The sequence below is a fragment of the Schistocerca gregaria genome, chromosome 1, assembly GCF_023897955.1.
Source record: "Schistocerca gregaria isolate iqSchGreg1 chromosome 1, iqSchGreg1.2, whole genome shotgun sequence".
Lineage (NCBI taxonomy): Eukaryota > Metazoa > Arthropoda > Insecta > Orthoptera > Acrididae > Schistocerca > Schistocerca gregaria.
Window position 1 is genome coordinate 281096794 of NC_064920.1, and position 26863 is coordinate 281123656.

Sequence of the window (26863 nt, forward strand, 5' to 3'; positions counted from 1 at the left end):
TTGAAATATAGTTGTGTCTTCTACACGCTGCTGGATGTGAAGTAAAATGACGCTGTCGTCTTAGGCGATAACTAGCGAGTGGGTTGTGCAGCACTGCGCTGTAACCTCTAACTCTTGCGGCATCTATGGCGTATGGTAGAAACTGGGCGGGTACGAGTTTAACGTTGCGGGTTGCATACAGATAGTGCGAGTCTCCGCTGTTATTTCGGTGTTACGCCCGCTACCTCCGTTTCCTCGAGTATGCCTTGTCTGAGAAGGTCGCGCTGCGTTCGTTTCATACCCGTTGAGTCGTTCCTCTATCTGAAGCGTACAGAAGCGTAAATCTAGCCATGACGTAATACGGATGTTGAGTGCACGATCTTGCTATACTGTGTACCACTGACAGGGCGGAAATGACCGACTGTAACGAAGGTGTTGTCTCTGACACTGTAGAGGATATAGAACGAAACTCCCGCGATGGAATGTAAATAATTTCAAACATGCTCCAGAAAACAAAGACTGCCGTCTGGAAAAACTTCGACGCTGTTTTGTACGCTGCAGACTACAAACACGAACTTTGTACACTGCAAAGAAAATGGTTGATTTCTTCTTTATTCTACTTCCACCACGAAGAAATATACGTGTCCAACAAAAGAAAAAAAAGAAAATGATCGAAGCCACTCTTATGTCCCTGCAACCAAAAACAGCGCTATTTGGGATTCAGTGGCACTCATGTGCTGCAAAGATATGAGACCATTCAGTACGGTTCATGGTTCCGGTTTCAAAAAGGTAGTCCAAACACTCATACACTCCTTGAAATGGAAAAAAGAACACATTGACACCGGTCTGTCAGACCCACCACACTTTCTCAGGACACTGCGAGAGGGCTGTACAAGCAATGATCACACGCACGGCACAGCGGACACACCAGGAACCGCGGTGTTGGCCGTAGAATGGCGCTAGCTGCGCAGCATTTGTGCACCGCCGCCGTCAGTGTCAGCCAGTTTGCCGTGGCATACGGAGCTCCATCGCAGTCTTTAACACTGGTAGCATGCCGCGACAGCGTGGACGTGAACCGTATGTGCAGTTGACGGACTTTGAGCGAGGGAGTATAGTGGGCATGCGGGAGGCCGGGTGGACGTACCGCCGAATTGCTCAACACGTGGGGTCTGAGGTCTCCACAGTACATCGATGTTGTCGCCAGTGGTCGGCGGAAGGTGCACGTGCCCGTCGACCTGGGACCGGACCGTAGCGACGCACGGATGCACGCCAAGACCGTAGGATCCTACGCAGTGCCGTAGGGGACCGCGCCGCCACTTCCCAGCAAATTAGGGACACTGTTGCTCCTGGGGTATCGGCGAGGACCATTCGCAACCGTCTCCATGAAGCTGAGCTACGGTCCCACACACCGTTAGGCCGTCTTCCGCTCACACCCCAACATCGTGCAGCCCGCCTCCAGTGGTGTCGCGACAGGCGTGAATGGAGGGACGAATGGAGACGTGTCGTCTTCAGCGATGAGAGTCGCTTCTGCCTTGGTGCCAATGATGGTCGTATGCGTGTTTGGCGCCGTGCAGGTGAGCGCCACAATCAGGACTGCATACGACCGAGGCACACAGGCCCAACACCTGGCATCATGGTGTGGGGAGCGATCTCTTACACTAGCCGTACACCTCTGGTGATTGTCGAGGGGACACTGAATAGTGCACGGTACATCCAAACCGTCATCGAACCCATAGTTCTATGATTCCTAGACCGGCAAGGGAACTTGCTGTTCCAACAGGACAATGAACGTCCGCATGAATCCCGTGCCACCCAACGTGCTCTAGAAGGTGTAAGTCAACTACCCTGGCCAGCAAGATCTCCGGATCTGTCCCCCATTGAGTATGTTTGGGACTTGATGAAGCGTCGTCTCACGCGGTCTGCACGTCCAGCACGAACGCTGGTCCAACTGAGGCGCCAGGTGGAAATGGCATGGCAAGCAATTCCACAGGACTACATCCAGCAACTCTACGATCTTCTCCATGGGAGAATAGCAGCCTGCATTGCTGCGAAAGGTGGATATACACTGTACTAGTGCCGACATTGTGCATGCTCTGTTGCCTGTGTCTATGTGCCTGTGGTTCTGTCAGTGTGATCATGTGATGTATCTGACCCCAGGAATGTGTCAATAAAGTTTCCCCTTCCTGGGACAATGAATTCACGGTGTTCTTATTTCAATTTCCAAGAGTGTATCTATAGGAGTTCAAGTGAATTGTGACGTTGATGTGAAGGCTATACTACCTCGTCCGACCAGGGTTAAGAACAGAGTAATTGCAACTGCAGACGCTATCAAAAAGATCCTGGTTCCACAGGTTACTGCTACTATTACCGATAGAAGAGCCTCTTTCCAAAGCGATATGTGGATGTAGGATGCAGCTAAAATAACATACAATGCAGTGACTGCATCAATTATTAGTGAAATGTAGCAGATGGGGAACAAAGAATTTACCACACCATTTTCCGATAAAAGACAGCCATCAACGCTTAATCGGAGCCTGTTCGCCGTTTCGAGACCTTGACAATTTCTAAGCACTTAATGAACTCAGCACCTTCCGTAACAAATCAAGCTACAAATCTAGTGGGAACTCTGAAAGACATCACAAGACTTCCCTGCGTTTGTCATGGTCTTAGCATTCTGCTGAAACTTACTTTTAAGTCGGAATTTTTAACATCGCAGCCGGAACTAACTAGTGTGGAAAATACGATAAACTCGTGTAAAACACTAGTAAGCACATTGTAAGAGGGTTGTTTTCTCAAAGAGACCGAAGTCCGATGGAACAATTTGCTAGACATGATAGTTTCAGTACGTGATCCTTTGATCGAAGTTAAGAGATTGGTCCCACAAAAAGAGCTCAGTAGATTTCAGAACATAGACGAGCGTACCCTAAATGAGCTTGTCATGTTCCTCAAGCCATTCAAAGAAACTAATAAGAATCTAGAACGTCACAACAACCGAACTCCCCATTTAGTACTTCTTTGGCGACGTAAACTTCTAGATGAGTACTTGAAGCCTAATGAAGTAGATAGTGATGCCGTGGCAATATTTAAATTAAAATGCAGAAGTTACATGGACGGAAGTAATGATAAGCTGCTCTTGCACAACGAGATCGCATCATTTTTGTGTCGACCACATTGTGCCCTTTCGATGCTGAGCACTGAAGACTGTTGATTTGTGTGCAAACATTTCAGGTGCGTGAACAACTATCTACGCCTAATATTCTTTGCTCGTGGAACATGCCTACGAATGCTGCTACAAACTGCAACATCCGTACTTTCTAGTTACTCTCGGTTCACATTAAAGTAAACCAGCCTATGGAAACTGCCGCAGCCGTCGAATTCTGGAGGTATCTGAGAAGTCTGAACCACGATGTATCCTTGTACGTCTCAATCGGCTACCAAAAAAGATTCAGGGACGAAAACTGATATTCTTGGATGGTGGAAAGAACATAACACCATAGTACAGTCTCTAGCACGTGTGGCTAATAGCATACTATGTATCCCAGACTCAGTTGGAATTAGTGTGCTGCAGTTTTGCTTTACTTAAATGTTGTGGATCACATTTTACTGGTACACAGTAACAATGATACTCGTATGTTAAATGATTCTGACGTAGATTAATTAATGTCGATGGTACTCACATATTAGAGTAATATTATGACGCTATGTTATTTATATGTAATGATCCTTTCCGACAATTGCCTAGAAACACCTAGTTCATTTCTGTGATTTTTTGAAGACTGATGAAAATGTATTTTAGTACTTAACCACTATTCAGAAAAATCACCTCATCACCGTATTCTGTTTTCTTGTACTGTCGCCTCAGTCTTGGTAAGTTGTCTAAAGTGTGTGTGTGTGTGTGTGTGTGTGTGTGTGTGTGTGTGTGTGTGTGTGTGTGTGCGTATACACATATATTTGGCGGTAAGTTCCTGTGGGACCAAACGGCTGAGGTCATCGGTCCCTAGGCTTACACACTACTTAAAATAGCTTACGATAAGGACAATACACACACACACACACACACACACATGATCATGCCCGAGGTAGGACTCGAACCTCCGACGGGGCAGCCGGGAAAACCAGATTGCACGTCAAACTTGACGAAACCACTAGTAAGTACAGTCGTTGCCTGACGAAGCAACGAGTCACTTATTCGTTGGTGCGTCAGGCAACGACTGTAGTTAATAGTGGTTTCGTCAAGTTTGACGTGCGATCTGGTTCTTTGGATGACATCAGAATAAAGATAGCAGCATTCAGTCCCTGCACAAAATCCCGAGCGTGATACTTCTAAAACAGCTTTTCATTTATCTCAAAACCTGAAAATGTTCGAAAACACCAGCTATTTGGTCACCTTCTAACTTTAATATTTCGCTTCTAGATTTACGTGTCAGAAACTTTATTCATCGTGGTTTGTAGCTATAAACTGCAATCTGTTTTCTGTATTGGGACACAGTTACAGTATATTTCCGATCCGCAAGAAGAAAGCCCTCGTTCAGGACACTGTGAGCGGGCTATAGAGTTCAGTTTCTTTTGTATTTTAGTTTCTTATTATTTTACCATCCCGTTTGTCTTTCGTTTTGAACACGACATGTCATAAGTTACCAAGAAGTCGAAATTGTTCCTACTACCTGTATTTGTATGACTTGAGACTGAGAAATACAGTAAAAGAATTCCATTCCAATTTATCCTCGGTCATCGAGTTCGTCTTAAGCAGTACACACAGTTTATGTTGGTCATAACTGTCTGTAGTGGTGGGTTCCAAACAACTTGTTTAATAATGAAATGAATAATATGAACAATGCTGGATTAGATATAAGATTCAATCATTCCAATTTAACGAAACCAATAAATAAATAAAATAATTACGATTTCTTTTTGTTTCAGGTAAGTCATAGAGGACAGTCTATGAGATACCCTATTAAGTCAAGATGCAGTAATTGGATACCTCTACGAATCCGGAAACAATCAGCAACATCGATTCACAGCATCTTCTTCCTAGTCTATAGGGACTACAACATGAATGTAAATAACGTATTTCGATGGCTTCAGAGGTAATGGCATGGCGATCACGGCATCTCAGATCCGGTACTTTCAGGTAGGTTGTCAATTGTCACAACACAACGCAGATGAAATTATCCAAAACGTCTCATGCATAATCATCAGACAACTCATATCGCTCGCAAGTGTACGGAAAGAATGTGTTGTAATGCTAATCTAACGGTTGGCAAGCAGAAAAAGTTTATTATGTTTGTTTTCACGACAGTTCACAAGGGAGATTGTGCAGATCGGAAAGAGCACACAACGTTGTCATGGTATCATCACGTGTGAAGAAACATGGCCTCATCGTATCTATCTTGAGAGCAAATTGCAGTTAACAGAGTGAGGGAATAGTGCACCTCCGAGTTAAAAGATGCCAGATTACAAAGGAAACTGAAGGCGAGGTTTATCGGAGGGAGGAAGAAAATATTTCTTCCTTTGAACTTTATCGATCGCGGAATGACAGTTATCAAAGGATGATTTTTTTTCGTCGTTGGACGAGACGTGGCATCTGCTATGGTCCAAGGGACCAGAGGCACACGAAAGAGACAACCCAAGACCGCATGCTACGCATACGAAAACTTCATAATCTCAACCCTAATTCATTTCGAACTACGGCTAGCCGAGTCTTTTTTGAACTACTGATTCACGTTTACTTGATAAAGGGCGACGAGGTGACATTCTGAAAACGGCGTAGCAAAGCAGTCAGGTAGATGCAGTATTTCACGACTTCAGAGAAATCTTTGACTCAGTACCACGTTTATTCATGAAAATTTATTAGTGAAAGTACGGTTGTAAGTTGTAAGGCAAATCCAACACCTTCCATGAAAACCCTGACATGATAAGCAAACATAGCTCCGAATAAATCGTGACATTAAACTAACCAATGTAATACAATTAACGAGTGAGCAAATGGAATACCACAGACTAAGACAAGAATGCCTAAATGCATGTCATACCTTCCCACCGGGAAACAGACGCAGTTCCGAGGGGAGGAGCGAGAACGGAAGCCGAGAGCAGACCGTGTTAAGCTAGAAGGCCCTACGATAAGGGACGGACACCGACGTTGCCAGCCAACCGCCAGGACCACCCCCAGCTCATGTTAAAGAGAGAGTCCTCCAGAAGAACAGTATAGATCTTAACAATAACACTAAAAGGGCCACACCAGCTGCAAGTTTTAGCGTGAGACTTTTTCGCGTCTTTGTTACGTTGCAAACGTTAAAAACATTGCCCCACCACGAAAAGTATAACGTTTCTCATTGGATAGACAGAATTTTGTAGGCGGAGCTTAAGGTTAACATTGAGACCCTGATTGGTCATATGAAAACACAGCCAAATAGTTTTTTTCAACCAACTCCGGTAAATTGTAGTAAGGAGAAGTTAGGAGAAAGTTGCTTCCGAGACGGCGAGCTGTATGGAGCTGCGCCGCCCGCCGCCCCCTGATGCTGCCTAACCAACGATAAGTTAATGAACACACGCGATGCCGCATAACAGCGCGTAAAGCTTCACTCAGAACTGCAGAACCCTCATCTGTTACACCCCCTTTTTACGTAATACTAGTGTCGATCGTCAATTAAATCTCATGGTGTTCACATTTTCTACTTGAAGTAAAAATCTCAAACGCAATGGTTTTTCTGTTATGTGATTATTGAGAAGCCACATCAGCCACTGTAATTTACGACAAGTTAGATAAGTAATTAAAGATAATGGAGGGTCACTGTAGACCATTTTGATAGTTTCTCTTTTGTGAAACTTAATTTAAACCTAGATTATTGATGTGATATGGCATAGGTCATCCTTCGATCCATTGTAGAACTTGGAAACCCATTCAGGGAATATTCGTTCACATTTTTGTTGAAAACAGTAGGTTTTTATTATCCTGTATAAAAACATTTCCTTTTATCAATAGTGCAATTTATAAACAATGTTTTGTGAGTAGAATAAAATTTCCAATGGTAAACTTAACTGCTTTTTCGACGTTATTTTACCAGCTAACTAAAAATAGGAAAGCCTTGAACGCCTTCCACTAAATTTAGTTAGTATTAAGATTCTTTTACAGGGAGTGCAGTGGAGCTGACGCTGAAATCATTAAATATTTGGTTATATCATCGCTAGTCTCACTGAACTCTTCTGAATTCTGCATGTCATGTGTGGTCTGCCGTCTTTTTACCAGCAACAGGTCCCAGGTTCAAACGAGTCAATTCCCTATAAAAACCTTCTCATAGCGTCGTTGCGCGAAAGTGGTAGGGAGACACGACTTAGAACAAACAGACACCACGCAGAATGTTAGATGGTCGTACCGAGTATCAAGCGAAATTTGTGAGTGGACTGAGGATTTATTGGTACGGATGATACAGCATAGCATCGTGGATGGAATCAACAGATATAGAAGTAGCTTTAGGCGTGCCCAAGGGAAAAATGTTGGTATCCCTGTTGCTAACGCTGCAGATTTATGACATGGAAGACAATGCTGCTAGTAAGGTATACTATCAAACGTACACTCCTGGAAATTGAAATAAGAACACCGTGAATTCATTGTCCCAGGAAGGGGAAACTTTATTGACACATTCCTGGGGTCAGATACATCACATGATCACACTGACAGAGCCACAGGCACGTAGACACAGGCAACAGAGCATGCACAATGTCGGCACTAGTACAGTGTATATCCACCTTTCGCAGCAATGCACGCTGCTATTCTCCCATGGAGACGATCGTAGAGATGCTGGATGTAGTCTTGTGGAACGGCTTGCCATGCCATTTCCACCTGGCGCCTCAGTTGGACCAGCGTTCGTGCTGGACGTGCAGACCGCGTGAGACGACGCTTCATCCAGTACTAACATGCTCAATGGGGGACAGATCCGGAAATCTTGCTGGCCAGGGTAGTTGACTTACACCTTCTAGAGCACGTTGGGTGGCACGGGATACATGCGGACGTGCATTGTCCTGTTGGAACAGCAAGTTCCCTTGCCGGTCTAGGAATGGTAGAACGATGGGTTCGATGACGGTTTGGATGTACCGTGCACTATTCAGTGTCCCCTCGACAATCACCAGAGGTGTACGGCCAGTGTAGGAGATCGCTCCCCACACATGATGCAGGGTGTTGGCCCTGTGTGCCTCGGTCGTATGCAGTCCTGATTGTGGCGCTCACCTGCACGGCGCCAAACACGCATACGACCATCATTGGCACCAAGGCAGAAGCGACTCTCATCGCTGAAGACGACACGTCTCCATTCGCCCCTCCATTCATGCCTGTCACGACACCACTGGAGGCGGGCTGCACGATGTTGGGGCGTGAGCGGAAGACGGCCTAACAGTGTGCGGGACCGTAGCCCAGCTTCATGGTGACGGTTGCGAATGGTCCTCGCCGATACCCCAGGAGCAACAGTGTCCCTAATTTGCTGGGAAGTGGCGGTGCGGTCCCCTACGGCACTGCGTAGGATCCTAAGGTTCTTGGCGTGCATCCGTGCGTCGCTGCGGTCCGGTCCCAGGTCGACGGGCACGTGCACCTTCCGCCGACCACTGGCGACAACATCGATGTACTGTGGAGACCTCACGCGCCACGTGTTGAGCAATTCGGCGGTACGTCCACCCGGCCTCCCGCGTGCCCACTATAGGCCCTCGCTCAAAGTCCGTCAACTGCACATACGGTTCACGTCCACGCTGTCGCGGCATGCTACCAGTGTTAAAGACTGCGATGGAGCTCCGTATGCCACGGCAAACTGGCTGACACTGACGGCGGCGGTGCACAAATGCTGCGCAGCTAGCGCCATTCGACGGCCAACACCGCGGTTCCTGGTGTGTCCGCTGTGCCGTGCGTGTGATCATTGCTTGTACAGCCCTCTCGCAGTGTCCGGAGGAAGTATGGTGGGTCTGACAGACCGGTGTCAATGTGTTCTTTTTTCCATTTCCAGGAGTGTATTTCAAGTGCGTCTCTGCAACTACTGAAAATGCGTATTTATACACTTACAGAAAAGCTTTTAAGGCGACAAAGACGCCATTATCAACACCTCACTGAGTTCGAACGAGGTCGTACAACCTCTGGCTCTGGCGCATATTACTGCACCTGCAGCACCAATTTGAGCAGCACATGGCACCACAGTAGCACAAAGAAATGTTACAAGTCGGTTACCTCAAGAACAGACGCCACGTAGCGTGCATTTCACTGACACCAAACCACTGCCATTTGCGGCTTCAGTAGGGTCAAGCAGAATTTCTCCTGCGAAATTTGCAGGACTAGCTCTCCGAGAAGAAAGAATACTGAGGAGACATGGCTTAGCCACGGCCTGGGAGATGTTTCCAGAATGTTTCTAGAAGGTGAAAGACGAGGTGCTGCAAGAAGTAAAACTGTGAGGACGGATCGTAAATGGTGCATTGGTGGCTCAATCGGTAGAACACTTCCCCACGAAAGTCAATGGACACGAATTCGACTCTCGGTCCAACACATGGTTTTAATCTGCCAGGAAGTTTCATACCAGCTCACACGCCACTGTAGAGTGGAAATTTCATTCTGGAACGCCTCTGCATACTAGACCATCTGAACCTACACCTGGATTTACTGTCTGGGGTGCCATTTTATATGACAGTAGGAGCACTCTCATGGTTGTCCCACGCACTCTGATGCAAATTTGTACGTCAGGCTGGTGATTCGACCTGTTGTACAGCCATTCATGAACAACACTCCGGAGGTGGGAAGGGGAGGGGGGGGTCCAACAGGGAAAGACTTGTTCACATATCGCTGTTGTAACCCAACATGCCCAACAGACTGTCGACATGTTTCCTTGGACTGCTCGATCACCAGATCTGCCGCCAGCCGAGCATATGTGGGACACCATAGGATGCCAATCCCTGCGACATCCACAAACAGCATTAAGCGACCCTTTTATTGACAGACCAAGTGGAATAGGCATAGTACTCCATCCCACAAACTGACATCCAGCACGTGTACATCACAATGCATGCACGTTTGAATGCTTCCATTCAGCATTCTGGCAGTTACATCGGTTATTAATGTATCAGCTTTTAACATCTGCAATGGGTTATCTCGCGTTAATATTAATCTGCGATCTTGCAACGTTAATCATTTAACATGTTACCTAGACAAATGTGTTCCCGCAATTTCTGTACTCTACATTACGTTTTGGTATTTTTTTCCGTCAGTGTATTACAGTAAGAGTTTCTTTTTATTGCTATAAACCAACGTCAGTGGTCTAGTATGAAAATATTAATATTTTCGTTTGCTTTCAGGCTCTGAAAACATATCGCTAGAAAAGATATGGAAGTATGATTTTTACTTACGGTGATTTCTGACTGATTTTATTTACTGTAATCTGCGAGTGTCGTCCACTTAGTCATTATCCAGGTATTCCTGCGTTTGGCACTTACGTTTTTAGGGGTTCGGTTGTTTGGGGAAGGAGACCAGACAGCGAGGCCATCGGTCTCATCAGATTATGGAAGGATGGGGAAGGAAGTTGGCCGTGCCCTTTCAGAGGAACCATCCCGGCATTTGCCTAGAGTGATTTAGGAAATCACGGAAAACCTAAATCAGGATGGCCAGACGCGGGATTGAACCGCCGTCCTCCCGAATGCGAGTCTAGTGTCTAACCACTGCGCCACCTCGCTCGGTTTACGTTTTTTGTCTAATCTCTAAGTGATAGATTTCCTTATCAAGAAAATAGATTCGACAGAGATATCAAAAGGAGTACAATATGGGCAGCTGCATACTAAAAAGCCATTATTCGCTTTGTTTACTGATTGTAACAGGAGCGGGCGATTCACAAAGCATGCGTTAAAATCATGGCGAATTCCCAACCAACTTGTTTCGAAGAGGGTTGCAGGAATCTCCATTATGTGAATTACGAAATGAAGAAGGAGACGTAAATCATGTACAATTTTCATGTACAAGATTGGCGAAAGTCTGGAGAACATGACGTGTAGTGCCAACATGAAGTGCAGAGGAGTTGGTGTTAAGGTATGGGGTCGCTTTCCGTGGGAAGGATGTGGTCATCTAATTGCTCGTAGGAAGTGCTAAATGCAGAAGGATATAAACATACTTTACAGCGTTGTGTACGGGATACAGTAGAGGCATAGTTCGGAGGTGATTATTACTTTCTTTTGTATCAGTGTGGTAATGTAGCCTGTCATAAAGCAGCAGGGAACCCATACACCATGCGAGACTGGCCCTATCATTTATTAAATAACACAAATAAAATACATTAAACAGTGGTATACGCAGTGTATTTTTTTAAATTTCGTATACGCATCACAAACTCTTACAGGGACAGATACAGTATCGTCTTTCAACAACTTACACATACGACATACATAAAGGCTTATCAACAAAAAGAAAGGCCGGAAGCCGGTGTGGCCGTGCGGTTCTAGGCGCTACGGTCGCAGGTTTGAATCATGCCTCGGGCATGGATGTGTGTGATGTCCTTAGGTTAGTTAGGTTTAAGTAGTTCTAAGTTCTAGGGGACTGATGACCACAGATGTTAAGTCCCATAGTGCTCAGAGCCATTTGAATTTTTGAAAGGCCGGAGGTATCAGTACGTGTGGCGACTTCAGCTTACGTAACCATAAACGTCCTATACGCCAGTTGATCTCGAGGAGTTAAATTATCCAAACTCGTAGCTAATGATCGTAGAGGAACATCAACACGACCATTAGCGACAGCTATCAAAACTTGTCTATGAATAACTTCAACATCAGTTAAAGCAAAACCAAATCGACTACCGCGAAATACAATTCACCCTTGAAGTGTCAACATTCATATTATATTCTGATTCGACATACAGTACGTCAAAAGGCGAGTGATGGGCAGACGCCTTATTAATGCCGACTAATATATGTCCGGATACTTTTGATCAGACAGTGCACGTGTAGATGACGATGGAGAATGCAACGTACATTATCGGTCCCAGAATGAGATTTTCACTCTGCAGCGGAGTGTGCGCTGGTATGAAGCTTGTGGCAGATTAAAACTGGATGCCGGACCGAGAATCGAACTCGGGATGTTTGCCTTTCGCGGGCAAGTGCTCTACCATCTGAGCACGACTCTCGCCCCGTCCTCACAGCTGTCGTGCTTGGGTAGCTCAGATGGTAGAGCACTTGCCCGCGAAAGGCAAAGGTCCCGAGTTCGATTCTCGGTCCGGCACACAGTTTTAATCTGCCAGGAAGTTTCGTACACGTTCGGTGTCTGAAGAAGTAATGAAATGATCTATCCCAAGTGCTTTACGATTGTGTATTGCTGTCACGGGTACAAGGTTGGCTGTAAAGGATTAAATCAATTGGACCATACGAGTGGTGAGTGGCATTTGTAGCTGGCAAAGGTATCAGTTTTCTTCGAAAAAAGTGATTCGATGTGGTATATCCATGTAATTATACCTTCAGGTACCATCTTCCAGTATAGGCGAAGATATTGGTGATCGCCTCAGTGGCTTGGTGCCAGAAATAGGCCGTTGGCCCACGTGTTCTTAAAGCGGTGAGTTCATTCGCGGCTAATGCAGGCGGCACACGTGTGCGAGGTGAAGCGTGGGCGCCAGGCTGTCAGACGCATGTCTGAGCCGCGCGCGTGCGCGATGTGCAGATAGGCGGCCGGCCGGTGACGTGTTACGTGTCCCTGTTGAGGCTGGTCGCGGCCACGGCGCCGGCTGTGGGTCGCCGAGGCCGGAGCTGCGTTCCCACGGCGGCCACCGTGTCTGGCCTGGCCGCCTGCCAGCACTTTCTTCTGGTTGCACCGTTCCGGTGCGCTGCACACCGCGCGGTGCGAACGACCGCACGCTCAAGGCTGTGTCACCGGGCCACTTCACTTACAAAGGGAGCCAGCGCGAGAGCACCGTGCTGCTGGATGCACCGAAGGTTGGCGTTTAATGTCCCGTCAACGCTGGGGTAGTTCGAGACGCATGGCGAGTACTCTTGGAAGCGGATGCGGGAAGGAAACCAGGTGGCCTTGGCGGGGGAAACCAACCTGACGTTCTCCTTACGTGGTTAAATATGAATGGTTGGGCGGAAACTCCCACCCTCAGAGTTCCAGCTGAATTACACTGTTCTTATTTTTTAAGATGAAGACATTGTACGTCAGAACTTAGTGGCTCTGAGCACCATGGGACTTAACATCTATGGCCATCAGTCCCCTAGAACTTAGAACTACTTAAACCTAACTGACGTAAGGACAGCACACAACACCCAGCCATCACGAGGCAGAGAAAATGCCTGACCCCGCCGGGAATCGAACCCGGGAACCCGGGCGCGGGAAGCGAAAACGCTACCGCACGACCACGAGCTGCGGACTCAGAACTTACGCTGAAATATTTACACATGTTTGACGCCACGCTAGTATTCAGATTCCACCATTGTCGACTTTGGAAAACTTTTTAAAGTCCACGAACTTGTGCAGAAATTTAACAAATAAGAATTATATTAATACCGTCAGCTGCGCACGGGCGTTGATATAGATCAACGGGGACAGGTGAAAATATGTGCCCCGACCTGGACTCAACCCGGGATATCCTGCTTACACGGCAGACGCTCCACCATCTGAGCCACGGAGGGCACAGATGATAGTGCGACTGTATGAACTATCTCGCGCACGCCTCCCGCGAGACCCACATTCTCACCTTGCATATCCGCACGCTACATTCGTAGTGTCCCACTCCAACACACTCATTACTCGTGAAAGACATTCTTCCAAGTCCCGTAAGAGTTCGGGGAATATGTGTGCATCCGCACAGAAAGAGGTGGTCATGGCCGGTGTTGCCAGAACTATATACTTATATGGGTATGGTGTCTGTACTTTCGGACATGTGTTAAGGTGGGACACTACGAATGTAGGACATTCCAATTATTAACAATGAATTTAAGAGATAATTTGAAAAACAGTAAGTAGCGTGGCAAAATGGGATAATAAATCGTTATAGCTATTTATAGGTGAATAATTCGTCTTGGGTTATTACCATTAATGGTGAGTAATTGGACATACAAGGTGAGAATGTGAGTCTCGCAGCAGGCTTGCGGGAGATAGTCGCTGCTGTCGCACTATCATCTGTGCCCTCGATGGCTCAGATGGATAGAGCGTCTGCCTTGTAAGCAGGAGATCCCTGGTTCGAGTCCTAGTCGGGGCACACATTTTCACCTGTCCCCGTTGATCTATATCAACGCCCGTGCGCAGCTGACGGTATTAATATAATTCTAATTTCGTTCTAGACGGCTGCAGGTCATCAATGGCGTTTGTTCTTTGGGACATATCCTACAGAACAGACACCATATCCATAAAAGAAATGTAACAAGTTCAGAGACCTGTTGCTGAAAATTTCAAACACCTTTGGTAGCGACTAATACGTCTCACATCCGCACAGATGAGCTCGTACAGCTAACAGACCCACGCCAATACGGCCGCTGCCCACAAATATTCTCTCCTCTGCCGTTGCAAAACTCACAAAAAATTCTGTACATCTACGCATTATTTCTAAAACTACACATATAAATAGTTTAAATGACTGGTGCCTAATCTTTGATACTTTTTGACTAATCGGATTGATTTTTATACGGAATTCTCGCATAATGTCTTTCGTCGATCCCGTACGGACTTTTCAACGAATAAAAAATATACTAAACTTGTTGCTATCATAAGTATTGGTGAAGTAACAACTAGAATTCATCAGATTCAAGCCATCCTGATTTAGGTTTTCCGTGATTTCCCTAAATCGCGCCAGGAAAATGCCGGGATGGTTCCTTTGAAAGGGCACGGCCGCCCTTCTTCCCATTCCTTTAGTAATCCGATGAGACCGATGACCTCGCTGTGATGATCTGCTGTCCCAAACAACCTCAAATTCCACCAGCTGTGAAAATTGCTTGCTTGGATTCTTATTTTTGTGATTTATTTGCATCTCACTACGATGACTTGCTCAAAATTAGCATTATTCCTCATTACTCACAATAACCCAAGATAAATCATTCACCTCTAAATAGCTACAACGACTTATTATCCCATTCTGCCGCGCTACGTACTGTTTTCAAATTATTTCTTAAATTAATTGTTAATAGTTGGAACCAACATTGTGACTCATTATTTAAATTGTACTATTTAAATAAAAAGAAATCTAATTCTCATTTGTGATAGTGCTGTTCAAGTACTATGTTTGACACACTGTTTCTTAAGATAGCTTAACGCATTTTATAGTTATTAATTTCTAAAGATGAAAGGAACACCTTTCATCGTCCCTAACTAACGTACTTTTCCCCCCACAGAGTGAGTTTTTTTAAATATGTCAAAAATCCGCCTCAGTTGTGAAATATTACTGGTCTTTACCCATGTTTGAGCTAGAGTAATCTAGCCTTATTCAGAAGCATAAAATAAACTAATACATGCCAGAACAAGGCACGGTCAAACATAAAAAGCTAAAGTACCGTGTTAACATGTCAAGCTACAACGTAGCGTCCGTGGCTAACCGAGCGCTTTCCACGAAGTGGGGCCGGGGCTCTTCCTCAGCTAAGTAACGTAGCTTGACATGGTACCACGTTACTTAACCTTTTTATGTTTGACCCTGCCTTGTTCTGGCATGTATTAGTTTATTTTATGCTTCTGAAGAAGTCTAGATTATCCTAGCCGAAACCTGGGTAAAGACCAGTAACATTTCGCAACTGAGGCGGATTTTTGACATATTAATTTATCACAGTTGCTGGCAGGGCTGCAACATGTTAAAAATTCTTAGAGTTTTTTAAACGTCTTTAATTGCCTCGTTTTTCCGTTTCATTTGGTGACATTGCCTGATCTAACTGTCGAGTGCTGGTTTCAGTCTTACGGCGACCGTGACATAGCTATGGAAAGAAATGGCGTCCCAAACCATCAGTCATTGTTTTCGGGCTGTACGCCGAGGGACAGGCAGGGTGGTATCCCGCAGCCGTCCAATCGTCTTCAAACACGTCTTCGCTGGTCTTTGGGGCTCAGTTCAAAGTGGGACTCATCACTGAAGGCAACTGCACTCTAGTCAATGAGAGCCTACGCCCTTTCAGTGACATTCAAGGCCGAAGACACGCTTCGGACAGTAGTGGGATACGAACTTGTCTGTCGTCCGCTATACGACCGGACAACCCGGAGTGTTAGTCTGGGGTGCCACTTCATTTCATAGCAGGACTCCTTTGGTTGTCATCTACGGCACCCTTACAGTACAGCGGTACATCGATGATATTCTACGCTCCGTTTTGTTTCCCTTCATGGAATGCCATTTCAACACGCTAATGCCCGCTAGCACATGGCCTGAGTTTCTACTGTTTGTCTTCGTACTTGCCAATCACTGCTTGGCCAGCAAGGTCGCCGAATCTCTCGCAAGCTGAGAATGTTTGGAACATTATGGGCAGGACCCTCCAATAAGTTCGGAATTTTGACGATCTACCGCGCCAACTGGACAGAATCTCTCAGGGGGACATCCAATAACTCTGTCAATTAATGCCACGCGGAATAACTGCTTGCATAAGGGCCAGAGGTCGACTATGGCGTTATTGACTTATTCAGTTTGTGTAGCTCTTTATCTTAAGTGAATCATTCAGTTTTTTTTTCTGAAATGGTAATCATTTGTTTGCACCACATCTACAGAGTCCCGTCCAGTTCGGAAAATTCTTTCGTGGTGCCTCTTTTCTGTCATAGATTGTATCAGCCAATGGGCACGTAATTATTGTGTAGTAGAGAGTTGTTTTCGTGTTTATACTTATAAAAAATTTATTCGTACTGAATAATTAAATTGCGTTTCATTCCTAATACAAGCTGAAACCCACTAAATCTGTTATAACTTAACATGAATGCATAGCAAAGTATGAGTCCTCTGGTACCGCGCGCCGCGGAGTTTGAATCCGCGCCAGATGATATTGACATCGAGGACCCCTAGAGGTCTCTGCACCATCGCGCCACAGTGGAACACGTGGTCCCAATGGCCAATAGCGGCGCCCACGATCATGTATTTAAGGGGGGTAGGACGTCAAACGGGCCGACTTGGAGCAGGACAGGCACCACTGAACATTTTAATTTCCACTTTCTATACTTTTACAAATAAATTCATAAAACTTCGTCAGCATGAGCAGGAAGGATTCAGAATTCACACTTTCAGCAGTAGAAGTTCGAAAATATACGAAATAATTGTTTTTACATGTGAAATTTCTTCATTTTTTTCACTTACTAATGGCAAAATTTGTTGCTGTAGGTACACTTTTCTTCATAATTAAGAGAGATTCTTCGATGAATTTTGCACAGCATGCAACCATGAAACTCTAGAATTTTCCAAATCTATTAAAAACTGTGGTGCAAATTGAGGCAATTAACTATAAAATTTGTGTTTTTTCTAAACATAAAGGGTAAAATATAACAGTTGATTCGATTTTTCATAAATTAAATAAATTCTAGAGTTTCATACACCTGTGAGTATGGTATGTATGCTCTGCAAAATTCATCGGAGAATCTCTCTTACTTATGAAGAAATGTGTACCTATAGCAACAAATGCAGCCATTAGTAAGTGAAAAAATGATGAAATTTCGCACGTAAAAAAATTTATTTTGTTATGTTTTCGAACTTCCACTGCAATGGGTGTAAATCCTGAATCCTTCCTCGTGATGCTGACAAAGTTTTATGAATTTATTTGTAAAAGTATAGACAGTAGAAATTAAAATGTCCTGTGATGCCTCTCCTGCTCCAAGTCGGCCCGTTTGACGTCTTGCCCCCCCCCCCCCCCTCCCACTACTACCGCAACCCCTTAAGCGCCTGCCTCTCGGTCAGCCAGTCAGTCTAATCTTGCGTACGTCTCTGAACATATTACCTCGCCTTAGACTGCATATTTACTTCCGTGTTCTGCTTATGAGTGAACGTGGCTGTCTAGTTAGGTTCTCTTGTGACTCTGTTGTTTCGATCTTGTTGTAAGGTCCTTCGTTGGTCGTGTCCGTCCTCTCCTGTTTGTGTTGTGGTTCGCGGGGCGCTCCGTTGGTCCCGCCGCGCTGTCCGTCACGTCAACCCCGCGACCGTTGCGGTCGCAGTAACAACAAGTCCCTGAAATTATTCCGTTTTCTCGGAAATTTGACCCGTGAACGAATAACGAAGCGACCAAACTTCTGTTAATGAAATGTAAGGCAGTACGCGAACTTCGATAGTAAAACGCAAGAATGAAGGGACCTTAACCATAAAGCAGATGAAAATAAACTGAAACCGAGATCTTCAACTGATTTAATAGAATCATCTTGTAGGAGAAAAGCATGCAATACAGACGTAACTGCACGCTGTATGTTCTAATACCTATCAGAGAAAAAATGATACAATCCACATTAAAACTGCCAAACATTCACTGCAACTTAACACTCGCCCTGTCGGACTGAACATTGTGCATAAAATGAAAAAAAGAATACTGTGTCTGCTGAAGTCAGTTAATCGGGATACTAATTTTGCTGCCGGCAGTTCCTGTTAAATACATTGTGCTCGCACCAGCTACTAGCTTGAACAGTGGATAAATGTGTATATGAGCATAAAAGATCATAATCCTGAATAAGGACGTCGGGAAGGAAATACTCCGTGAGAGATTTTTATTTTGACTTCAGTTATTACTCAGAAGACAAAAACAAAAATTCATGAACAAATATGCAAATATCGTACAACGGACCACTGCACAATACCACACCTTCCTCAAACATAGAAAAATGACTCTATTTGGTGTACAATCCCTGGTTATTTAGGAAATTGGAAAGTAGCATGAATAGCAATCTAACTCATGACTACATGAAAGACAGATATTGATCCCCGTATACTGACGCGATCTGAACAAAGAGCTAACCTTCTCACATGGATACACAACTGTAAAAGCATGTCCCGCAGATGCACCTGAAAATTCATATAATAATGAATTACACCAATTCAGCGCAAGCAGGCTGTGATATCACCGAAACTGCTGAATGCTGCAGCTCAGAAAAGCCCATTTCAATAATAAACAACACAAAATGTCTGAACTTTCTGAATCTTCAGCAGGCATAATGATGTTCACAGCTGTAGGCGACGTCCACTGTAGTATCTCCACATGGTCCCATAGAACTTCAGACGCTCCGCCAAGCAACCTAATGGAGTGAAAAGGTTAGTGCTCTAAGCTCAGCTTGAAAACATGCCTTTTCACTACTCGACCAAAGATAATACTTCTGTAAGGGACGAAAATGCGTCTGATTCACAACTCACGCGCTGTTATGCAACATTCAAAGACGTTTATAACAGATGGCCTTCAATATATTTTGGTAATTTTATAGTTTACAGCGAAGTCATCCAGAGGCAAAACACCGCGTAATAGAAATAAACGTAGGTCACATGCGGTTCACTGGCCAAAACATTCATAGGATTAAGTTATCACCTAACAAAAAGTAATCAAAAATTCTTTCATTCGTAAGCCAATGTAATTTGACTGTGACAATCCAATTAGTGTCTCCTTTAGATCAGAAATTTTCCATAATTTTGTTTCCCGAACAGTAGAATTCCTTCGTATGTTCGTCTCTTATAATTCTTATATTTGTCTCTCCACTGTCCTCCATTCAACCAATCTTCGTCTTTGCCTTACATAGTAAGTTACTCATGCCTTTCGTTAGCTCTTGTATGTTTTACTTACATTGTGATAGAAGGACTACCTCGTTTGGGAATAGAATATTGACAGATGTTCCTCATTCAGAGTGTAAATCTATCTACTTTGTCATATATTTATGGGCAGGCTGCTAAACGCTTGTATGACTGAAACAAGCTACTGTCAAAGAACCTAAATTCAGTGTTCCCGACGTCTAGAGTAAACATCTTTGGTTGATAGCTGCAAGACATGTCTCTAGCCAGTACCTTGACCATAGGTCTAACGAGTCAGTCATATTTCTTGACACGGATACTATGGAAAGTTACAAGCTGTCTGATTTGCCTCTTTCCATTTATACTAAATTTATCTGCCCCTTGTCACGACTGGTGAGAGGTAGGACATTTAAGTTGCTTCTACTTAAAGTCTCATTACGTTGATTTATTACGGGGAAATGTATTTCATAGAATTTCAGTGACCTCGATAAACGGCTAATAGTTCCAGTCTGTGAATGCACTGTCCGCATACTACTCTGAATGCGACAGTTGTGCCATGGACATTCAAAGCTTTGTTCTAGGCTTGCGCGCGTCAGGTGGCCACTGATGGAAGCTCACGGAACCCGCCGGTACTTTTCAGTAAGGCGATGTTAGCGGCCTGTGGCACGACTCGCCTCTTGAGATGGTCCAGGGCAACAGTTTAACGTGCTTGGTGGAATACCACAATTTTTGGCGGAAAAGTACAAGTCTGGGAACGTGCATTGGCCTCTGGATGTTCAGAAGTGTTAAACTATGCTCTGATTCGCCCATCACCAGCTGACGTCAGACGGGAGTGTCTAGGTCAAACTAGTGAGGAAGATGTGCTCTGATTGGCCCGTGACCGAAGACATTCCGGGGTGGGGCTTTGTTAAATGTGACCTCGACACGCTATTGGCGAAAAAAAGTAACATTTTTCGTGATTGGCGCGAACTGACGAATCGGGAGCTGATGGGAGAGGAAGGGACACTCTTGGTTTGTTTGTGGATGGATATAAATCGCTGGTTCAAGACGTCGTGGTGGCTGGAGGTGACCCAGTCCTGACGAGCGAGATGCTGCTTCTCCACTACGACCGCGCTCCTCCGACTGACCGCCACAGAAGTTTGCTGACAGTATACAGTAGTACGGCTCACTAGATGGGGTTTGATGTTATATAGGAAGCGCACCGTTACGCTCACGTCTTAGTATCGTGGTATTCAGTCGATCACTGGAGTTTCTAAATTAATCGTTGGCTTCTATTGTATTAATGATTTAATGTGCAGCTGGGATACGGTACCCATCCCTATGTTCGACTATCTTATTAGCTGTTGTCAGCAATTTGTTTTTTCGTAGAAGGTGCATGCAAATTCCTTGTAATTAGTTAACGCAATAAATAATCGGTTTATGTTTCATTTGAATTTCTATTTGGAGGAGTATGTAGTACTGTTCGATTCGCGAATTTATTCCGTTGATTGAATGGATAGTTATTAGTAGTGTTATTGCAGATGGCCGTGTGTGGCCGAGCGGTTCTAGGTGCTTCAGTCTGGGATCACGCGACCGCCACCGTCGCAGGTTCGAATCCTGCCTCGGGCATGGATGTGTGTGATGTCCTTAGGTTAGTTAGGTTTAAGTAGTTCTAAGTTCTAGGGGACTGATTACCTCAGATGTTAAGTCCCATAGTCCTCAGAGCCATCTCTTATTGCAATTTTCCACCTTATGATTCTATGTTGGGGCTTTTCAAGATACCGATTCCGTAGCGCAAAATGTGCGGTTAACATGGAGTCTTGAGAGGAATATGACATGGAGTCTGGGTAGGTCCATTACTCTGGTAGGTTCCATAGTGTCACACATCGTGGGATACTGTAACTTGAGTTCGCTAGCACGGTGTGTCTGACTGGACAAGGATTCGCATTCTCTCTTCTTCCACCGGCAGCCATGGACAGCGCTCTTCGTTTGCTGCGGTGAATGTATAGACTTGCAAAGCTTTGTCTTCTGATACTGAGGTGGCCACAAAGTGAGACGGGTTGGTAGATCACACTGCATTTGCGTAATTATATGTTATACAATTTTTTAGGTTTACTTACCTGAGGTACTTTGCAGTTGTATTCCATGTGAGAAATGTGTTCTGATTGTTGAATGCTACTCTTAATTCACCCCAAACATCCCCGGTAGCAGAAAATTGTTTCCCTTCTGCAGTTCCCTAATGGCGGTTGTTGCGCGCTATGATTATTTAACACTTGTCTGATAGGGCAGCACGATAAAAAAAGATGTGACAACGCAAAAAAGAGATAACAAAAAACATTTATCAAGAGTATGTTACAATGATACAAAATTGTGGTACAGCTATATGCATTGCAAATAATGTCTTAAACCCACTATAATGATATTCAACTAAATTGGCAATCTGTGTACTTCTACTATAACTGATTGTAAGTTGAGCACACAGTTGACAGTCCAGTTACTCACAAGGGAACCTCCCCATCTCACCGCCCTCAGATTTAGTTGTAAGTTGGCACAGTGGATACGCCTTGAGAAACTGAACACAGATCTATCGAGAAAACAGGAATAAGTTGTGTGGAACTATGAAAAAATAAGCAAAATATACAAACTGAGTAGTCCATGCGCAAGATAAGCAACATCGAGGGAACTGTGAGCTCAGGAGCGCCATGGTTAGCGTGAGCAGCTTGGGAACGAGACGTCCTTGGTTCAAGTCTTCCTTCGAGTGAAGGAAGAGTTTAATTTTTTATTTTCACTTTATGTGACATACTCTTATGTTTTCATCACTTTTTTGGGAGTGATTATGACATCGGCCGGCCGGTGTGGCCGAGCGGTTCTAGGCGCTACAGTCTGGAACCGCGCGACCGCTACGGTCGCAGCTTCGAATCCTGCCTTGGGCGTGGATGTGTGTGATGTCCTTAGGTTAGTTAGGTTTAAGTAGTTCTAAGTTCTACGGGACTGATGACCTCAGCAGTTAAGTCCCATAGTGCTCAGAGCCCTTTGATTATGACATCCACAAGAAAAGCTAAATCGAGCAAGGTAGAAGAATCTTTTTACGCATTCGACAAGTGTACAAGTTAGGTGGGTCGACAACATATTCCTGTCATGTGACGCACATGCCGTTAACAGTGTCGTATAGAATATATCAGACGTGTTTTCCTGTGGAGGAATCGGTTGAACTATGACCTTGCGATCTAATGTTTTCGGTTCCCATTGGAGAGGCATGTCCTTTTGTCTACTAATCGAACGGTTTTGCGGTGAGGTCGCAAAACACACACACTAAACTTCTTACAGTGAACAGAGATGTCAATGAACGAACGGACAGATCATAACTTTGCGAAAATAAAGAAAGTAAACTTCTCACTCGAGGGAAAACTTGAAGTAAGGACCTCTCGTTCCCAAGCTGCTCACGCTAACCACGGGACAAACGGCGCTTCTGAGCTCACACTATCCTTGATGCCTATCTTGCGCATGGACTACTCAGCTTGTATATTTTGCTTATTTTTTTCATAGTTCCACACAACTTCTTCCTGTTTTCTCGATTGATCTGTGTTCAGTTTTTCAAGCCCTATCCACTAACTAACTAACTAAATTTGAGGGGGGGGGGGGGGGTGCGATGAGGAGTTCCCTTGTCATTAAATAGCAACTGCTACGTCGGAAGCCGGTACTGTACTAACCTAACTGCAGGCACTGATATGAAATGTCTAATTACTATTGCAGAGCAATCTGTGTGTCTGTGGCACATCGTGTTTTGAGCCCCTTTTCGCCAGAACAAGGAAGAATCAAAGTAGTCTGCAGTTGGCACGATTCCCTATTGGCTGTCTCCACTATCGAGAAGATACGACATACCAGAGGAAGTGACGCGGAAGCAGGAAGAGGTCGGTGTTTGTGAGGGGCATCTGGTGGCTGCTGCACGCGACTGAGAAGCGCCAGGCGCGTGGCTGTACCTGTAGGGTGGAGGCTTCTCGTGGTGCGTGCTTAGTACACGGCGCAAAGCTGTTTCATGGTTCGAATTCGCCTTATGGTTAGAGTACCTAGGGATCTATAACTAATTTCTCTTCAACCATCGAATCATAAACACTTTTTGTTTCATTATCTTCTCGCTTATTAAATAATTTTACAGCGGTTTATATGAACATTGGGAAATTTCCCTCTCTTTTGTAAGTATATGAGTGTATAAAGACATCGTCCGTTGAAGTACATTTTGTATGAATTATTCATGAGCTTTTGTATTCATTTTCAGAACAATACTGGGTTTATTACGTCGTTATTTTTGGATCCATTGACCTTTACGTTAATCTGTACATGTTGCCACCTAAACATTTTAGAAAGCAACAAGTGCGATATACAGGGTGGTCCATTGGTAGTGACGGGGCCAGATATCTCACGAAATACGCATCACACGAAAAAACTACAAAGTACGAAACTCGTCTAGCTTGAAGGGGGAAACCAGATGGCGCTATGGTTGGCACGCTAGTTGGCGCTGCCATAGGTCAAAATGATATCAACTGCGTACATATTCGCGTAGTACATAAAGAAATCAATGTTTTAGTTGGACCACTTTTTTCGCTTAGTGATAGATGGCGCTGTAATAGTCACAACAGTGGTATCACGTAACATTCCGCCAGTGCGCACGATATTTGCTTCGTGATACATTACCCGTGTTAAAATGGACCGTTTACCAATTGCGGAAAAAGGACGATATCGTGTTCAGGTATGGCTATTGTGGTCAAAATGCCAAAAGGTAGTGTGCTATGTATGCTGCTCGGTACCCTGGACGATATCATCCAAGTGTCCGGACCATTCGCCGTATAGTCACAAGTGCCCACCTAAACATTTTAGAAAGGAACAAGTGCTATATACAGGGTGGTCCATTGATAGTGACCGGGCCAAATATCTCACGAAATAAGCATCACATGAAAAAACTGTTCAGGAAGTGTTCAGACACATGTGAAACGTTCACCACGGCCTGCAACAAATGATGATGCCCAAGTAGGTGTTTTAGCTGCTGTCGCGGCTAATCTGCGCGACAATCGGGAATCTCAAAAACGTCGCTGTTGAGACTGCTACATCAACATCGATTGCACCCGTACCATATTTCTATGCACCAGGAATTTCATGGCGACAACTTTGAACATCGTGTACAGTTCTGCCATTGGGCACAAGAGAAATTACGGGACGATGACAGATTTTTTTCACGCGTTCTATTTAGCGACGAATCGTCATTCACCAACAGCGGTAACCTAAACCGGCATAATATGCACCACTGCGCAACGGAAAATTGACGATGGCTGCGACAAGTGGAACATCAGCGACCTTGGCGGCTTAATGTATGGTGCGGCATTGTGAGAGGAAGGATAATTGGCCCCCATTTTATCGATGGCAATCTAAATGGTGCAATGTATGCTGATTTCCTACGTAATGTTCTACCGATGTTACTACAAGATGTTTCACTGCATGACAGAATGCGATGTACTTCCAACATGATGCAAGTCCGGCACATAGCTCGTGTACGGTTAGAGCAGTATTGAGTAGCATATTTCGTGACAAGTGGATTGGTCGTCGAAGCACCATATCATGGCCCGCACGTTCACTGGATCTGACGTCCCCGGATTTCATTTTGTGGGGATGGATATTTGCCATCGTGATCCACCGACAACGCCTGTCAACATGCGTCAGCGCATTGTCAATGCATGTGCGAACATTACGAAAGGCGAATTACTCGCTGTTGAGAGGAATGTCGTTACACGTATTGCCAAATGCACTGAGGTTGACGGACATCATTTTGAGCATTTATTGCATTACTGTGGTATTTACAGGTAATCACGCTGAAACAGCATGCGTCCTCAGAAATGATGAGTTCAGAAAGGCACATGTATCACATTGGAACAACCGAAATAAAACGTTCAAACATACTTACGTTCTGTATTTTAATTTAAAAAACCTACCTGTTACCAACTATTCGTCTAAAATTGTGAGACATATGTTTCTGATTATTACAGCGCCATCTATCACAAGGCGAAAAAAAGTGGTCCAACTAAAACATTAATATTTCTTTACGTACTACACGAATATGTAATAAAAATGGGGGTACCTATTTAAAAAAAACGCAGTTCATATTCGTTTCACCTATGGCAGCGCCATCTTGCGGGACAACCATAGCGACATCTGGTTTCCCCCTTCAACGTAGACAAGTTTCATTCTTTGTAGTTTTTTCGTTTGACGCTTATTTCGTGAGATATTTGGCTCGGTCACGATCAGTGGACCACCCTGTATATTCGGTGATGAGAGTGGATGAATTGCATTCAGCAGGAACAGAATTTCTTAATTTTAATGAGGTATACAGCCAAATACGGTGAAGGTTAGTTGCAGTAGATTTTCGAGACTCGTGTTCTGCAGCGACGAAGACTTCGCGACTTCAGCGGTAAATGAATTATTTCGAATTGGTTTGTTATTACTTATTACAAAACACAGTGTGCAGGCTTATCTGCAATGCACATATCGTTCTTACAAGGAGTAATACACCGATCTGGACAGGTTACGTTCGCTTCAGTCTGGAACCGCGAGACCGCTACGGTCGCAGGTTCGAATCCTGCTTGGGGCATGGATGTGTGTGATGTCCTTAGGTTAGTTAGGTTTAAATAGTTCTAAGTTCTAGGAGACTGATGATCTCAGCAGTTAAGTCCCATAGTGCTCAGAGCCATTTGAACGATATTTTCCCCTATGTTGCAGCTATTGAATTGAAAAAATTAGTTATTCTAAATGCTTACATCGACGATTACAATAAAATTCAATATTGGATGAGTGGCATGTCTATAGATGAATTTACATGCCGGGTGTTGATATGTTCACCATAGAAAAAAAAATAGTTCAAATGACTCTGAGCACTATGGGACTTAAGTGCTGGGGTCATCAGTCCCCTAGAACTTAGAACTACTTAAACCTAACTAACTTAGGGACATGACACACATCCATGCCCGAAGCACGATTCGAACCTACGATCGTAGTGGTCGCGCGGTTCCAGACTGTAGCGCCTAGAACCGCTCGGCCACGCTTGCCAGCTTACCAAAGCAGACAGCATTTTCGTCTTCGAGTGTTATTTGTTTTGTAAATATGTTTGTGTCCCCTGATTTACCCCTGCGCGATACCCAACATTTGGATTTCGTCATCCTTGGATCCTCTAATGCCACAACCTGCACTGTAACATTAATATCCGCCCACATGATTTCAGTTGTCGC

The 26863-nt window shown here is 44.6% G+C and overlaps 1 protein-coding gene and 1 non-coding gene across 3 annotated transcripts in view; both read left to right on the top strand.

Moving 5' to 3' along the window:
• LOC126341133 (epidermal growth factor-like protein 8) overlaps window positions 1–26863 on the top strand; it is a 773192-nt gene that overhangs the window by 282396 nt on the left and 463933 nt on the right. The gene's annotated exons all lie outside the window — the stretch shown is intronic.
• Trnat-ugu (transfer RNA threonine (anticodon UGU)) lies at window positions 14097–14171 on the top strand. The gene has a single exon. It is a non-coding gene; the product is annotated as a tRNA-Thr (tRNA).